The 15,639-nt window shown below is 54.3% G+C and overlaps 6 non-coding genes across 6 annotated transcripts; 3 read left to right on the top strand and 3 right to left on the bottom strand.

The window, feature by feature from the left end:
* Window positions 1-4,975: 4,975 nt before the first annotated feature.
* Window positions 4,976-5,048, bottom strand: TRNAF-GAA (transfer RNA phenylalanine (anticodon GAA)). Its single transcript has one exon. It is a non-coding gene; the product is annotated as a tRNA-Phe (tRNA).
* Window positions 5,049-6,701: 1,653 nt separating this feature from the next.
* Window positions 6,702-6,784, bottom strand: TRNAL-UAA (transfer RNA leucine (anticodon UAA)). The gene has a single exon. It is a non-coding gene; the product is annotated as a tRNA-Leu (tRNA).
* A 2,928-nt stretch (window positions 6,785-9,712) lies between these two features.
* On the top strand, window positions 9,713-9,828 carry LOC149522648 (U5 spliceosomal RNA). Its single transcript, XR_016347499.1, has one exon. It is a non-coding gene; the product is annotated as a U5 spliceosomal RNA (small nuclear RNA).
* Window positions 9,829-11,640: 1,812 nt separating this feature from the next.
* LOC149522647 (U1 spliceosomal RNA) lies at window positions 11,641-11,804 on the top strand. Its single transcript, XR_016347497.1, has one exon. It is a non-coding gene; the product is annotated as a U1 spliceosomal RNA (small nuclear RNA).
* Window positions 11,805-12,601: 797 nt separating this feature from the next.
* TRNAL-UAA (transfer RNA leucine (anticodon UAA)) lies at window positions 12,602-12,683 on the bottom strand. The gene has a single exon. It is a non-coding gene; the product is annotated as a tRNA-Leu (tRNA).
* Window positions 12,684-13,418: 735 nt separating this feature from the next.
* Window positions 13,419-13,491, top strand: TRNAR-CCU (transfer RNA arginine (anticodon CCU)). Its single transcript has one exon. It is a non-coding gene; the product is annotated as a tRNA-Arg (tRNA).
* The last annotated feature ends 2,148 nt before the right edge of the window (window positions 13,492-15,639 follow it).

Genomic DNA, 15,639 nt, shown 5'->3' with positions numbered 1-15,639 from the left:
TGCCATCTCCTGGAAAGCACATCGCTTTCCTAGGCCATTAATGCCCCTCTTCAGCCACCCTGCTTGCCTTACAGGAAGTTTCCCCTAACGGCCTGCTGGCCCTCGCTGCAGCCCCAGCCCCTTGCTTCTCGTCCTGGCCTCCTCCCCCCCCCCACCCCCCGAGCTTCAGAAGAACCAGAAGTTCTCTCTTCTCTGCCTATCAGTCTTTTATGGCCCTGAAAACTCTTAGCAGCTCCCCTCTAGCAGACTCCCTTCCAATCTTCTACACCCCGCACAGTCAGTTTCTCTTGCATTTTTCTGCATTCCCTGTCTCCGATTTGTATGAGTCTGCCTCCCTTCCCGCCCACAGGGTACAATGCTCCAGCTAGGCCTAATCCTCACCGTGTAGAGCGGAAGAATTACTTTTCCTGTCTTCCGCACGACGCTGCTGCTTCCGCTAACGCGCCCCAGAACCATGTTCGCTGCTCTGGCAACCCGTTTACCACTCTCGACTCCCGTTTACCTCGTGGTCTGCTGTGACAGCCAGCCTCTCCCTGGTCCTCTCCCCTGCTGCGCCGATTCTTGTCCACAGTATTCCTTCCTAGACAGCCATTTCCCATTCTCTCTCTCTCTCTCTCTCTCTCTCTCTGCCACCTTGCACATGGGCGCAAGCAACGGATCGATCATTCGTAAGTGGAGTACTTTGCATTTGGCCTTATTGAACTTCATTGTAGTCTCTCCAAACCATTTCTCCGCTTTGTCCAGATCATTCCGAATTGTGAGGAACCCGTCCTCCACAGCACCTGCAACCCCTCCCAGCTCTGGGTCCTCCGCAGTCTTGATAAGCGTACTCTCTACGCCGCCCATCCGAATGGCCGAGGAAGGGAACCAGGCCCACAAGGAATCCCTGCCAGACCCCCGCTCATTACACTCTTCCAGCGAGGCTGGGCACTACGGCGATAACTATTCCCTGGGAACGGTATCTCTGACCCTTTAGCAGCACCCTGACGGTAGCTCCGTCTAGCTTGCGTTTGGCTAGCGAGCGCGTTCGTGCGCAAGTCACGTGAGACGGTACCCACAGCTTTCCTGAAGACAGCAGATATACCCTTTTGATAGGTTGCCCCTTCCCCCTCTTCGGGAATCTCTCCCACATGCCGCGAGTTTTCTGAAATAATCCTCCATATCTCAGATGTCACCCCAGTCAGCTCCTTGAGTACGGGGGGGAGGGGCCCCAACTCAGCGGCTGCCGGGAAACAGATTACTGGGGCTACGTCTACACTGTCACCCTTTTCCGGAAATGCTTAAAATGGAACAGTTTTCCGTTATAAGTATTTCTGGAAAAAGAACGTCTACATTGGCAGAATGCTTTTCTGGAAAAGCACTTTTTCCGAAAAAGCGTCCGTGGCCAATGTAGCCACGCTTTTCCGCAAAAAAGCCCCGATTGTCATTTTCGCGATCGGGGCTCTTTTGCGGAAAAGACTACTGGGCTGTCTACACTGGCCCTTTTCCAGAACAGTTTTTCCGGAAAAGGACTTTTGCCCGAATGGGAGCAGCATCGTTTTTCCGGAAAAACACTGACGATTTTACATTAGATCGTCATTGCTTTTCCAGAAAAGCAAGCAGCCAGTGTAGACAGCTGGCAAGTTATTCTGGAAAAGCAGCTGCTTTTCCGGAATAAGTGACCCAGCTTAGACACAGCCCAGGGGTTTGTAGTAATCTCTGCACATCAGAAATGCAGAGTGAGATGCAACTGGAGATGCAAAGGTTTCAAAGAAGTTGATCAACCTTTCAGGGGGCACTTGGAGTTGAAACAGGGACCCTTTTGCCTATAGTCAAACACTTTACCACTGAGCTACACCCCCATTACACTTGCTTCTTTGCATCCAGTGTTAGTGCCTGGGGCTGTGTCTAGACTGGCCAGTTTTTCTGGAAAATCAGCCACTTTTCCAGAAAAACTTGCCAGCTGTCTACACTGGCCGCTTGAATTTCCACAAAAGCACTGACGATCTCATGTAAGATTGTCAGTGTTTTTGCAGAAATACTATGCTGCTCCCTTTTGGGCAAAAGTTTTTTTCCGAAAAACTATTGCGCAAAAGGGCCAGTGTAGACAGCAGAGATTTGTTTTCCGCAAAAAAGCCCCGACTGCGAAAATGGCGATCGGGGCTTTTTTGCGGAAAAGCGCGTCTAGATTGGCCACAGACACTTTTCCGCAAAAAGTGCTTTTGCGGAAAAGCATCCTGCCAATCTAGACACGCTTTTCCGAAAATGCTTTTAACAGAAAACTTTTCAGTTAAAAGCATTTCTGGAAAATCATGCCAGTCTAGACGTAGCCTGGGGCTGTGTCCACATTGGCCACTTATTCCGGAAAAAGTTTGAAGTAGGAATAAGAGATCCTCCGGAAAAGGGCTTTTTTCCAGAGGATCGGGACCAGTGTAGACGCTCTTTTCCGGCTTTTCTAAAAGCCGGAAAAAAGCGGCGGACATTTTTATTTAAATGCCGCGGGGGATATTTAAATATCCCCCGCGGATTTCCCTATTACGACCTGTAAAATTAGCATGCCCCTTTTGGAAAAGGGGCCAGTGTAGACGAGCCCCAGGTGTCCTTTCTGATGGGACAGGCCACGTTCTTCTCAGGGTTTGGGTACCATGTTGCTCTAGAAATGCTTGTGGCCAAAACACAGACCTCACTGTGAGCAGGATTTAAACCTGCGCAGGGAAACCCTATTGGATTTCTAATCCAACACATTAACCACTTAGCCATCACAGCTCTAACTAACAGTAGGCCAGGGAAACTGGTAAATAATCTCAGTGCCAAGACCTGACGTCACCTGACCCACAGAATTCACACAGCAAACCATTTCAGCAGTCATGCAGAGGGGTCCTGGGTGCTCTGGTCTGAGGCTGCCTTAGAGGTGAGTTCAAGGGGAAACCTCACAAAGGAGATTCCAGGCAGCCAGGCCATGGGGGTCTCTGAGATTGCCCCTGTCCCACCTGGCTGTTGCCAAGGTTGCTCTGTGAGGTCACTGCCTCCAACCAATGAGTCTGTCCCACCTGGCTGTTGCCATAGTTGCTCTGTGAGGTCACTGCCTCCCAGCCAATAAGCTGAGGTGCTGTAAAAGTTCCTTGTGATGTCACTGATGCCTGGTAGGCTCATGTCGTGCCACTAGCCAGTCCCTTGGCATGTGTGAGCTGCTCCCCCTGCCTCCCTCACTCAGGGCTGGTTCTGGGGCTCAAGCAGGGAACATCAGAGGCTGCCAGGGGCCCTCCTGTGGGGCTGTGAGTGTTGCTCCCACTGCTGTACAGATAGGGCCATAGAGCATCAGGAGGCTGCAGCGGTGAGAGACACTTCCCTGGTTTCGGGAGGGAGACGAGATGTCAAGACCCATGACTTGGAGCCAGCTGCCTATACCCATGGAAAGCTGATTTTCAGAGGGGTGTGATCAGCCCTTCCTGTGTATCTGGCTTCTTCAAAGGGGATTCATTAGGAGCTAAAAGTTGAAGAAGGAACATTTAGAAGGGTGAATTTCTTTCCCTGCCAAGCTTTTCTGTGTCCCCCAGTGGCCTAACGGACAAGTCACTGGCCTCCTAAACCAGGGATTGTGGGTCCCACTTGGGGTGACAGTTTCCTTGTTGTTCACTAACAAATAGTTTGCATTCCTTTGCTCTCTGAAATAGTTGGCAAGGATGCCCTGCAGTTACTGTCTCCCTTGCTGCAGAAGCTGTCCAGACTCCTCACTAGCTTGTGTTAGGTGCAGATCTGGTTGCTAAAACCCCAGGTATTCAAAGTCAGAATGAAGAGGCACATTTTACTCTAGAAGGCCCAGGAGTGACAGACAGCAAGAGGTGGCTGTAGCAGGGTCTGCCTGGAGACAAAGCGGAGCCTGAGGATGAGAAGGCCCATGAGAGGCAGAGACTCCAGAGCAGTGGGGTGGTTAGTTATTTGGTCTGGCAAACTGACAGAAAATCCCCAGGCCCTGAGCATGGTGCGGGCAAAGCCCATGGGGCAGTTTGCCTGGTGGGGTTTGGGGGGTGGAGAAGCTGTGAAGCTCTGTGAGTGGATAAGGTCCCTGGCTGAGCTGTGCCCCCTGCCGTGTGTGTGACTCAAACTGTCCCACGTCCCCTTTTGTGTATCTGTTGCGCTTCCAGCTTCTTTCCTTAGGCACGTTCATCCGGCAAAGACAGTGTGTGATAGGAGTTGAGTGAGAGGATGGAGTGTCTGGGCCTGCCCCCAAAGGTCCATCCATGAAGGGCAGAAATGTTGGGGATATGATGTGGGTCACTCCTCCCGAGGCACACAGCCCTCCCCCCACCCCGTGTTGGGAGCAAAGGGTCTAGAGAAGTATTGGGGGGGGGGGGGGTCTTGTTCCCTGCTCTTGCTCTGCCTTGGGCAAAGAATTAGTAACCGAATATTTGTCCAAGTTTATGTACAGAAAAAAACTGACAAGCATGTTTCTGTGGGGTGGTGGTTATCGTGTTTGCTTAATGTGCAAAAGGCTCCTGGTTCAAAGCCAAGCAAAAAGTGGGAACAGGGGGTTCTGCTCCTATTTGTGGCTCCCCAGGTAAACACAGCCCCTGCTGCTTGGGGATAAACCCAACTCCCAGATTGAGTAAAGCAAGGAACAACAGGAGCCCTGCCCTAGAAAGAGAGGGGCCAGTGTGTGTGAGTGCATGGCCCAGACAGACAGCCCCAGGGTGCAAGGACAGAGCTGCTGGGTGTCTCTAGTGGTCCTGAGGGGGGGAGACATGGGTGTTAGCAACATGCTCATGTGGTGCCATGTTCCAGCACTGCCAACAGGGGGTGTTTTTTGTGGTGTCACCTGATTCCCCCCAACTGTAGACCTTGTACCTGCCCTGTGGCAGGATAGAGACCCAGGGCCAAGAGAAAGCAGGAAGAGCCCCAGGATGCAGATCATCTCCCCTTTTCTCCTGCAGTGCAGGTTGTGATAACAGCTCTAAGCAAAACCATCACTGTGAAGTAATTAGCCCCTATTGGAGCATGCCAAAGCCTGGGATTGAACCAGGGACCTTTAGATCTTCAGTCTAACACTCTCCCCACTGAGCTACTTTGGCTGTGATAAGAGTCTTGTGTGGCCTGTAATTCTCTGTCCAGGATGTTTTGCCGCATGTCGTCATGCCCTGCCCAGGAAGGCCAGACTGGCCTTTCCACAGCGCCCCTTCTTCACAGCCCAGAGTCAAGGTTCCCTCTAAGCCAGGCCTGGGCAATACAGGCCAGCGGGCTGGATCCAGCCCATGAAGCCACCCAACATGGCAGCAAGAAGCCTCAGGCAGATTCCCTGCTCGCCCTGCCCCCACGCACAGCTGAGAGAAGGGGCTGCTGGGCCCTTTGTGTCTCTCAGCTGTAGAGGAAAAGGCTTCAGGCCTGGTCCCTGCTCCAGGCTTGTTTGTGGCCAATGGGAGCTGCCTGCTTGAAGCCCTGGCCAGTCCCCACAAGCTCTTATTCACCCAGGGGTATGACCTGTACCCCCTGCGCAGGGAAGGGGCTGCCTGAGAAATGTGCTTGGCTGCTGGGAGTGTCTCCCCCAGTGTCTTCCACTGGCACCCCAGCCCCTCCTTTCTCTCAACAGACTTTGAAGTAAGAATAAGAACCTCCAGAAAAGGGCACTTTTTCCGGAGGATCGGGGCCAGTCTAGACGCTCTTTTCCGGCTTTTTTAAAAAAGCGGCGGACATTTTTATTTAAATGCCACGGGGGATATTTAAATCCCCCGCAGATTTCCCTACGACGACTAGTGAAATTTACATGCCCCTTCCGGAAAAGGGGCCAGTGTAGACGTAGCCCTGAAGTGTTTCCTGAGAAAAGGGGATGCTGGGAAAGTAGTGTCCCTGCTCCCTGCACAATCCCATTGGCTGGTTTCTGGCCATGGGAAGCACCATCCCCCCTCCACTCAGGTTCTTATTCACCAACCCACATGGCCCCTGCAGCCTGTGTGGGGGCAGGGCAGGCTGCCTGAGAAATGTGCTGGGCTGCTGGCCGGGAGTGAGCCAGGTAAGTCTCCCAGCCAGAGCCTGCCTCTGGCACCCCAGCCCCTCCCTTCCCTCAACCCACTGGTACCCCATGTAAACCAAACCCTCTGCCCCCCTCCTGAACCCTCACCCCTCCCAGATCCTGCACCCCAGTCCTCTGCCCCAAGCTCCTGTCTGCACCAACCTGCATCCCAGACCCCCACCTCCTCCGTTAATAGCATGGAAAAGTGCAGCCCTGGGAGCATTTCCCGTGGAAAAGATGGCCAAGCCCAATCCCCTACACAGAGCCCCAGAAAATACCAACGGACACTGGGCACTTGTAAAGCTCCGTCTTGGGCAGCGCTACGGAATGGATCCGGCTGGCCATCGGGCTGACTAACGCCATCCACAGACGAGTCCCAGTGAGACTTCTCAGCCCAAGTGCAGAGACTGTGGAGTCTCCCACTCTCAGCCCAGGGGCAGAGGGGCAGCGCCCTGAGGAGGCGGGTCCCGAGGCAGCAGAAACCTTTGAAGGGAAAGGAGACGTAAGGTAAGAAGGAAGGAGAACAAGTCACCTCTTCCCAGGAGAGATGTGGTGGGAAACTACCAGATCCGGTGCAGATCTCACACATGGCAGGGGGGATGTGCTCTTGCGCAACATGCCACCACAGCCAAAGGGACTTTCAGAGATGAAGTCTAGTTCCCTGCCTCACAGCAGAACAAATCACCATCCAGATCAATGTCTCTCCAAAACAGGAAGCTACCAGGAGTGGGGTTTGAACCCACACAGACAAACATCTATTAGATCTTAAGTCCAACGCCTTAACCACTTGGCCATCCTGGTGAGGAAGAAAAGAGCAGACGTGTGCAAGTTCTCTCCCCAAATAGCCCAGGGACTCGCTCTCAGAGTATCTGCCTGTCCCATCTCTGTGCCAGGGCTTCCCTCCTAAAGGGTGAAAGAGGCGCCCCCTCCTCCGCAGAGAGGGTTTTTGTTGTGCAAGAAGGGGCAGTGTAGACGCTCCTTCTGGTGCAAGAGTCTCTTCTGCAAAAATGGTGGCTCATTAGGTATGGAAATGAGGCTCGGCGATATTCAACGCTTAGCCTCATTTGCATATTTCTCATGCAAGAATCCATGCCTGTAGACGTAGCCCTAGTGTTTGCCCTGCTTTGCATTTGGCCAGCCCCCATGGATCAGGCCAGTGTTTCCCAACCATTTTTTTTTATACCATGGACAGCCAAGCCCATTCACAAACTTGTGCCAGACCAATAACATTATATTTACATATCTGCATATCCATTATGCAAATAACAAATCTGCAAATATGGAAATAAACTGTTGCCAGTCCCTAACAGATCAGTGTTTGCAGATATCTACACTTAAAAAATCACAGAAACAATTCCCCTCAGGCTCCTCGAGGGGGCAGGTCCTCCCCCAGGGGGACTGGTGCCTGCAGAGGGAGGGGCGCAGGGAGAGGCACCCACAGAGGCAGGGGGCATTTGCGACACCCTGGTTATAAACTTCAGAAATGTTGTTGGGGCAGAGAAGTTGGTGCCCCCAAGTGCCACCACCAGTCACCTCTGCCCCCCCTCCTGCCCGATGGGGATGGGGGAGTTGCCGTTGCCCCCTTTCACTTTCTATGACCTCCCCGAGATTCCCTCCATTGAAACCCCTGCTCCCAGCCACCCCATGCCTGGCATGATCCCCCCAACCTCCCTTCAGTGGCTCCTGCCTCCCCTTCCCGCCCCACCTCACACGTCCCTGTTCCCCTTCACCTCTCTTATCTTCCCCCACCCCTCTTCAGCCACCTCCCCACTCTCTCTGGGGTGGTTCCCCCTGCCCGGCATGATCTGGTAGCAGCTTCCCTGGTCCCAGGCTGGGATCACAGCCCCCTCTGCTGAGAGCAGCCCATGGCCAGATCCTCCCACTGCAGCCCTGGGGGGGCCTGCTCTCTGGGAAGGGGAGGCGGTGCTGTACCCAATGCTGGGGCTCAGGGATACACCAGAGCCGGGCCCTGGAAGCAGAGGGCAGGAAAGGAGCCAGGCTGAGGCTTTGCAGGGAGCAGGCCGGGGACCTGGCAGGAGGAGGCTCCAGCGAGCACAGAGCCTACGCAGGGCCAGCCTGCTGGGAGGGGAGCAGGAGCATCCAGCACCATTCAGGCCAGCGGCAGCCGACACGGGGGAGCTCTGAGACTCCCGGGTAAAGGCCTCCAGCCCCCCAGCCCTGGGGTTAGGTGGCCCTGGAAGCAGGCCCCCTGGAGTAGCATTGTGGCCAGGGGGCTCTGACCCACAGGGGGGCCGGCCCCAGAGCCCAGGGCCTGGGAGTCTGGTCAGTAAGTGAGACTCGCCCGTCAGTCCAAGCTGCTTTCTCCCCGGCTGCCGTTCCTGCCTGTCTCGTGCCAGCGCCGCGCAGGCCAGTGGGGCAGGACGGGGGGTGTCCGTGGGGCCCTGCTCTCAGTCCGTCCCTCACAGGCCCTGTGGGCTCCTGGAGGGCTGAGCCCGTCGCCCAGGTCTGGCGCGGGGATGGAACATGGGGCATGTTTCCCCCTGTGAGCGTGTGCGGGGGCAGGAGGGAGCCACACGGGCCCGGCTGAAGGTTTTGTGCTGGGGCTGGAGGCTTGAGCCCGAGCTGTCAGCCTCAGCGGGACTTGCTCCTCCCCCCTCTCCTGCCTTGCTGCCTCCTTTGGCCAGCAGCGCTCAGGGGCAGCCGGGAGAGCCGGCACCAAGGGCAGAGGAGGCCGAGGCACAAGCCCCTCAGTGCAAAATCAGTTTGCCAGAAAATATGCAAATAAGATCATGACTCATGCAAATGAGACCCTAATTAGCACCTTTTTATGCTGAGAAAACTCGTCGTGTAGATAATGCAATAGAAGCACAGCGTGTCAGAGAATTGTTCCAGTGACGCTCCCAGACGAGGGGGTTACAAACCCCGCGCTAGACCCCGTGCCAGGGTTTCGTCACCAGCACGGCTGTTCCTGTTCTGTTCTGCGCTGTGAACGTTCCTGAGAAGGTTGGAACCAACCCGGCTCCTTTAGGGAGCGGAAGCTCCTAGGGGCGGAGACTGAGGTGTTTAAACAGTACGAGCAAACCGGGGGCAGCACCAGCCGGCCCAGGCGGGGGAGAATCGCACTCGGGTGTCCTGGGGCTGGCTCGATCACAGCGGGCGGGCTACAGAGAAGGGCCGCAGGTGCAGGCTGCAGCGTTGGAGGCTGGGGACAAGCCGCTGACTTTGCTGCCGCGGGTCAGGCTGGATCCTCTGTAGGCTCCGTGGCTGACCTGCCCTCCCCCAAGGCAGTTCAGCGGCTCATGCCCCGGCCCTTACACGCAGCAGCGACCAGAGCCCCAAGCCCGCCTGCCCCTCCCGAGGGAAGTGCAGAGTCCGGCACCCCCAAGCTACCGGCCCGAGGGCCTGCGGGGAACCAGCACGCGGCTTGCGCCCAGAACAGCGGTGGGACCGGCAGCAGCTGCCCAGCCCAGCCAGCGAGCTAGGGGCTGCAGCCGCAGCTCAGAGATCTGGGCTCCTCCGCGCATTCCGGTGTACCCAGGGGTGCTCATTTACATACCCACGATGCATTGCGCACAGTGATTCGCCACCCACGTCCATGGGGCAGAGTTTGCTCCTAAAGCCCCTGGCTCCCACGCAAAACTCGGGCTATCAGCGTGGCAGAGCAACAGGCTGCAGAAGGGGTGGGGATTTGCAGACGGTCCGGTGTAGCCACCGTGAGTTGAGAAACAGACGCCGTTTTTCTGGCAGTGCCTCTGCAGCAACTGTGGTATACTCTGGTTTCTCTTCAGATTGTATAAATCTTTCGCCTTTTACTAAAGATTTCCGTGGAGAGGAACATTTATGAGTTTTTACTCAATTTTTTGAGGCTTCACTCTAGTGAAGCTACCCAATGGTGTAAAAAAACAGAACTGAACTATTAGTTTTTGTAGTGAGGCTTGTAGGTGCCTGTGTTTATTTGAAAATGTTGTTGACCTTATGGTGTGCTACCTTTTATAATAGTAGGTGCTGTGTTAGTCTAGTCTAGCTAAAACAAAAAATAGAGCTATGTAGTGCTAGCAAGAGGGGCTATGTCTAGACTGGCATGATTTTCCAGAATGCTTTTGGTGGAAAAGAACTTTTGGCAGAAAATCGTCCGTGCCAATCTAGACACGTTTTTCTGCAAAAAAGCCCTGATCGCCATTTTCGCGATCGGGGCTTTTGGGGAAAACAAATCTGGGCTGTTTACACTGGCCCTTTTGCTCAAAAGCTTTGTGCAGAAGGACTTTTGCCCGAACCGGAGCAGCATAGTATTTGCGCAAGAACACTGACAATCTTACGCGAGATCGTCAGTGCTTTTGCCTAAATTTAAGCTGCCAGTGTAGACAGCTGGCACGTTTTTCTGGAAAAGCAGCTGATTTTCTGGAAAAACTGGCCAGTCTAGACACAGCCTTCCGTTAAAAGCATTTGTGGAAAATCATGCCAGTCTAGACGTAGCCAAAGGATACAATCAAAAACAGTGAACACCTATAAAAAAGACAAATCAAATTTCAGAACAGAGGAGAGATGGGAGGGGGGAGGTAAATGTCTGTGAGCTAATGATAGTAACGGTGATAATTGGGGAAGCTATCTTTGTAATGGGTAAGATAATGTATATAACTGGACAAATGTCTCAGATGCTTCACCAAAGAATCAATGCACACAAAAGGGATATCAGACAGTATCACAAAGAAAAACAGTGTCTTGACATTTCAACCAGAAATGGCATTGTCTCAACGACTTGATTACCTGCATACTGCTTGGCTACGTCTACGCTGGCATGATTTTCCGAAAATGCTTTTAACAGAAAAGTTTTCCTTTAAAAGCATTTTCGGAAAAGCACATCTAGATTGGCAGGATGCTTTTCCACAAAAGCACTTTTTGCAGAAAAGCGTCCGTGCCAATCTAGACGCGGTTTTCCACAAAAAAGCCCCGATTGCCATTTTCGCGATCGGGGCTTTTTTGCGGAAAACACTACTGTGCTGTCTACACTGGCCCTTTTCCGGAACAGTTTTCCGGAAAAAGGATTTCTTACAGTAGATCGTCAGTGCTTTTCTGGAAATTCAAGGGGCCAGTGTAGACAGCTGGCAAGTTATTCCAGAAAAGTGGCTGATTTTCCGGAATAAGTGGCCAGTGTAGATACAGTCCGGATGCGCTCGGCTCTGGAGGGCGACAGGCCCGGCTGGGCCAGGGGTGTTGGGGCGAGAGCGGAAGCTGCATGGACCCGGTGCCTCTCGAGTGGCGGCTCCTGCCCGAGCCAGCTCCTGCTGGGTGTGCAGGCCGCAGCTGGGGAGAGCGCCAGCGGTGTTGAGAGTCGGGGTGCAGCAGCGCCACCGGGCTCCTCGCCGCCGAAGTGGGGCTCAGGCCGGAGAGGGGAGAGAGTGCCGGGCCCAGGCAGACAGTCAGGTGGGGGCGTGTCCCGGGCGGAGAGGCGGAGCAGCGTGAGCATGTATGCAGATGTCAGCACGAGCGGAGGCTTGTGGGAGCGGGCGCGGGCTGGTGAGTGGGGCCCGCTTTGGGCAAGCGGGGCTCGGTGTGGGTGTCAGGGGCGGCTTGGGGGTGGGTGCGGGCGGTAGGGGAGCGTTTGGGGCACGGCGGTGTGGGTGCGTGAGGCGGCGTCCCCCATGATGTGAAAGGGTTTGGACGGTGGGGGGCAGGCGGTGGTTGTGCAGGTGGAGCTTATACTTACTTGGTAGAGGAGATACCACGATCACAAAGGTGGTTTTCACTGGGTGAGGATCATCCATTGCATTATGGGTGTGTTGACCCCTGTGATTTCCCCAAATGTGGGAAACTCGGCTGCATTTTTTGTGGCAGTGGGTGACTGCGTTTGTGTTTTTTTCTGGTGTTTGCTGTGAAAAATAGACTGATGGATGACCAAGACAAACAGAGAAGAAATATTGCTGCTCCTGTTCTCACTCCTTTTTCTCTCTGTGGTGTGCATTGCTAGTTTTCTGCATTTTTCTCTGCTGAGTCTCTATTCCACATTCAGGCTTGGCTTGGCCTGGCCTACCACATGGGGGGGGGGGGTGGGTTCTGTTTTTTGCTTCTTCTGCCATCTCCCGGGAAGCACATCGTTTTCCTAGGCCATTGATGCCCCTCTTCAGCCACCCTGCTTGTCTTACAGGAAGTTTCCCCTAACGGCCGGCCAGCTGGACAGAGACAGAGGCATGTTGTCTAGACGTACCCTTGGATTTGAAGTAACGCTCATATAATTTGTAGTCTATCACTGAGCTACTCTCCCTGATGTTTGCACTGTTAGGAGTTGAGAAGGGGACAAGAGGCTTTTGTAGCCCACACACCCCTGGGCCTGTCTCCATCACTTCTGCCTCTGCCAGGTGAAGGGAGGCCGCTGGGCCCAGCATCTTTTTACCCAGCCAGGGCTGGCTTTTGGGGAGAGGGAGGGGCCACTGGAGGCACTTGGTCCCCTGGCTGTGTCCGTGGGGAGGTGGCTGTGCTGAAAGCCAGACTGGTTTTCCTATTGTTAGGCAGGACCCTGCAACCCATGTTCTCTCCTGCTTTTCTAGCCTCTGTTGCCTTGTTGCCTTCTGCAGGTGTCCTTTCTGATGGGACAGGCCACGTTCTTCTCAGGGTCTGGGTACCATGTTGCCCTAGAAAGGCTTGTGGCCAAAACACAGGCCTCACTGTGACCAGGATTTGAACCTGCGCAGGGAACCCCTATTGGATTTTAAGTCTAACACCTTAACCACTTGGCCATCACAGCTCTAAGTCAGAGCAGGCCAGGGAAATTGGTAAATAATCTCAGTGCCCAGGCCTGATGTCACCTGACCCACAGAATTCACACGGCAAACCATTTCACCCGTCATGCAGAGGGTTCCTGGGAGCTCTGGTCTGAGGCTGGTTTAGAGGTGAGTTCAAGGGGAAACCTCACAAAGGAGATTCCAGGCAGCCAGGCCATGGGGGTCTCTGAGATGCCCCAGCCCTGCAGCCTGTCCCACCTGGCTGTTGCCAAGGTTGCTCTGTGAGGTCACTGCCTCCCAGCCAATAAGCTGAGGTGCTGCACAAGGCCCTTGTGATGTCACTGCTGCCTTGCAGGCTCATGTCCTGCCCCTGGCCAGCCCTTTGGCATGTGTGAGCTGCTCTCCCTGCCCCCCTCACTCAGGGCTGGTTCTGGGGCTCATGCAGGGAACATCAGAGGCTACCAGGGGCCCTCCTGTGGGGCTGTGATTGTTGCTGTCCCTGCTCTACAGACCCGGCCATAGAGCCTCAGGAGGCTGCAGCGGTTGGAGACACGTCCCTGCTTTTGGGAGGGAGACGAGATATCAAGGCCCATGACTTGGAGCCAGCTGCCTATACCCATGGAAAGCTGATTTTCAGAGGGGTGTGATCAGCCCTTCCTGTGTATCTGGCTTCTTCAAAGGGGCTTCATTAGGAGCTAAAAGTTGAAGAAGGGCCATTTAGAAGGGTGAATTTCTTTCCCTGGCAGTCTTTTCTGTGTGCCCCAGTGGCCTAATGGACAAGGCACTGGCCTCCTAAGCCAGGGAGTGTGGGTTCAAGTCCCACCTGGGGTGACAGTTTCCTTTCACTGACAAAGAGTTTGCATTTCTCTGCTCTCTGAAATAGTTGGCAAGGATACTCTGCAGTTACTGTTTCTTTCTCTGCAGAAGCTGTCCAGAGCCCTCACTAGCCAATGCTGGTGTTAGGTGCAGATCTGGTTGCTAAAACCCCAGGTATTCAAAGTCAGAATGAAAGGGCACATTTTACTCTAGAAGGCCCAGGAGTGACAGACAGCAAGAGGTGGCTGTAGCAGAGCAGGGTCTGTCTGGAGACAAAGAGGAGTCTGAGGATGAAAAGGCCCATGAAAGGCAGAGACTCCAGAGGAGCACGGGGTAGTTATTTGGTCTGGCAAAAGGACAGAAAATCCCCAGGCCCTGAGCATGGTGCGGGCGAGGCCCATGGGGCAGTTTGCCTGGTGGGGTTCGGGGGGTGGAGAAGCTGTGAAGCTCTGTGAGTGGATAAGGTGCCTGGCTGTGCTGTGCCACCAGCCTTGTGTGCGACTCAAACTGTCCCTCGTCCCCTTTTGTGTGTCTGTTGCGCTTCCAGCTTCTTTCCTCGGGCACGTTCATCCGGCAAAGACCCCCCCAGGGGATCTTGTATCTTCCTTTGTGCAGCTCAGCCGCAAACACTGCCAGGGCTGGAAGGAAATTGCTGCACTTTGGGAGTCAAAGGTGTTGTCTGGGACCACAGAGCAGTTTTACCCAACAGCTTGAGGGGGGCACCATGGCTTAGCTTGCTCCGTCTAAACAGAAGAGCCTGGGTTCAACTCCCAGTGGTGCCTTGTTGCTTCCTTTGCTCACATTTTCCCAGGTCCTTCTGGGACACAGAAGAGGCCTCCCCTGGCCACCCATGGAACTGCTGGGCTGACCCAGGGCCTGAAAGGGGCCATTAGGCAAAGACCAGAAGTAGCGATACTGGGGTAGTGGCTGCCCTGCACTCTCCGTGGTGTGAGGAGCCGGGTGGGAGAGGAGTCCCAGAGGTGGTTGGGTGGGAGAGTAGAGTTTATCAGACTTTGGGCTAAGCTCTAGAGCAGCCAAGGGAGAGGTGGGGAAGTGACTTCTGGATACTCTGTGTGGCCCGGGGATGCGGATCAAGAGCCGTCCTTGTGTTTTTTGCCGTAAAGTGTTGTTTCTGGGTCCTTTGCCTAAGATCGAGCACGTCTGCCTTACAGAGAGTCATGTCACAGGCACAAGCCCCCAGAGACCCCTTCAGGGACACATCACAGGACCAAGCAAGAGGCAGAAACACTGGGCACTGTCAGTGTCTGGGCCAGAGATAAAGACCCTCTTGGAGCTGTGATCCGAGGGGGAGTCTCTGCAGGCCCGGCAGTCCAGGAGGAGGAATGCAGACATTTATAAACATAAAAACATAAAAACGGCCGTACTGAGTCAGACCAAATGTCCGTCTAGCCCAGTGTCCTGTCTGCCGACAGTGGCCAGCACCAGGTGCCCCGGAGGGGGTGGACCGAATACAATGATCAAGCGATTTGTCTCCTGCCATCCGTCTGCAGCCTCTGACAAACAGAGGCCAGGGACACTATTTTATCCCCTGGCTAATAGCTTTTATGGACCTAACCTCCATGAAATTATCTAACATATGGCCGAATGGCTGATGGCCTTGCAGAGAAAGGCCACCTCCCCCCTCCTGCATCCTAGACCAAGTCAGAGCCAAGGTTAAGGAATTGCGGGAGGGGTATGTGAGGGCCTGTGAGGGCAGGTCCCGCTCTGGGGAAGCACCGCAGCACTGTGCATACTGTGAGGAACTGGACCGAATCCTGGGGTGTGGGGAGCCCCTGTCTCCAGGGATAGTTGTGGAGTCTGGGATGGAGATACCTGGGCAGCAGCAGCTGCAGCTTCAGGATGACAACGCTGATGGGCTGCCATTCCAGGAGACGCAGGAGGACTCCCAAATGTCTTCAGGCAGCGGGGAGGGAACCTCAGGTGAGTGCTGGGAGGTTGCAACACACAGGACATGTCTACACTTGCACCCTCTTTCCAGAGAGGGATGCAAATGGAGACATTCGAAATTCTAAATGGAACCAGGATTTAAATATCCCGCGCTATATTTGCATAATCGTGTCCGGGTGCTGTTTCAAAATACTTTATTATGAAATAAAAAACAACGTTTAGATGCAGTTATTTTGTTTTATGCCTCAAAGGAAC

Source organism: Pelodiscus sinensis, chromosome 19, assembly GCF_052426305.1.
Source record: "Pelodiscus sinensis isolate ZL-2025 chromosome 19, ASM5242630v1, whole genome shotgun sequence".
NCBI lineage: Eukaryota > Metazoa > Chordata > Testudines > Trionychidae > Pelodiscus > Pelodiscus sinensis.
The sequence above is the reverse complement of the archived record's forward strand: the minus strand, read 5'-3'. Positions and strand labels throughout refer to the sequence as shown.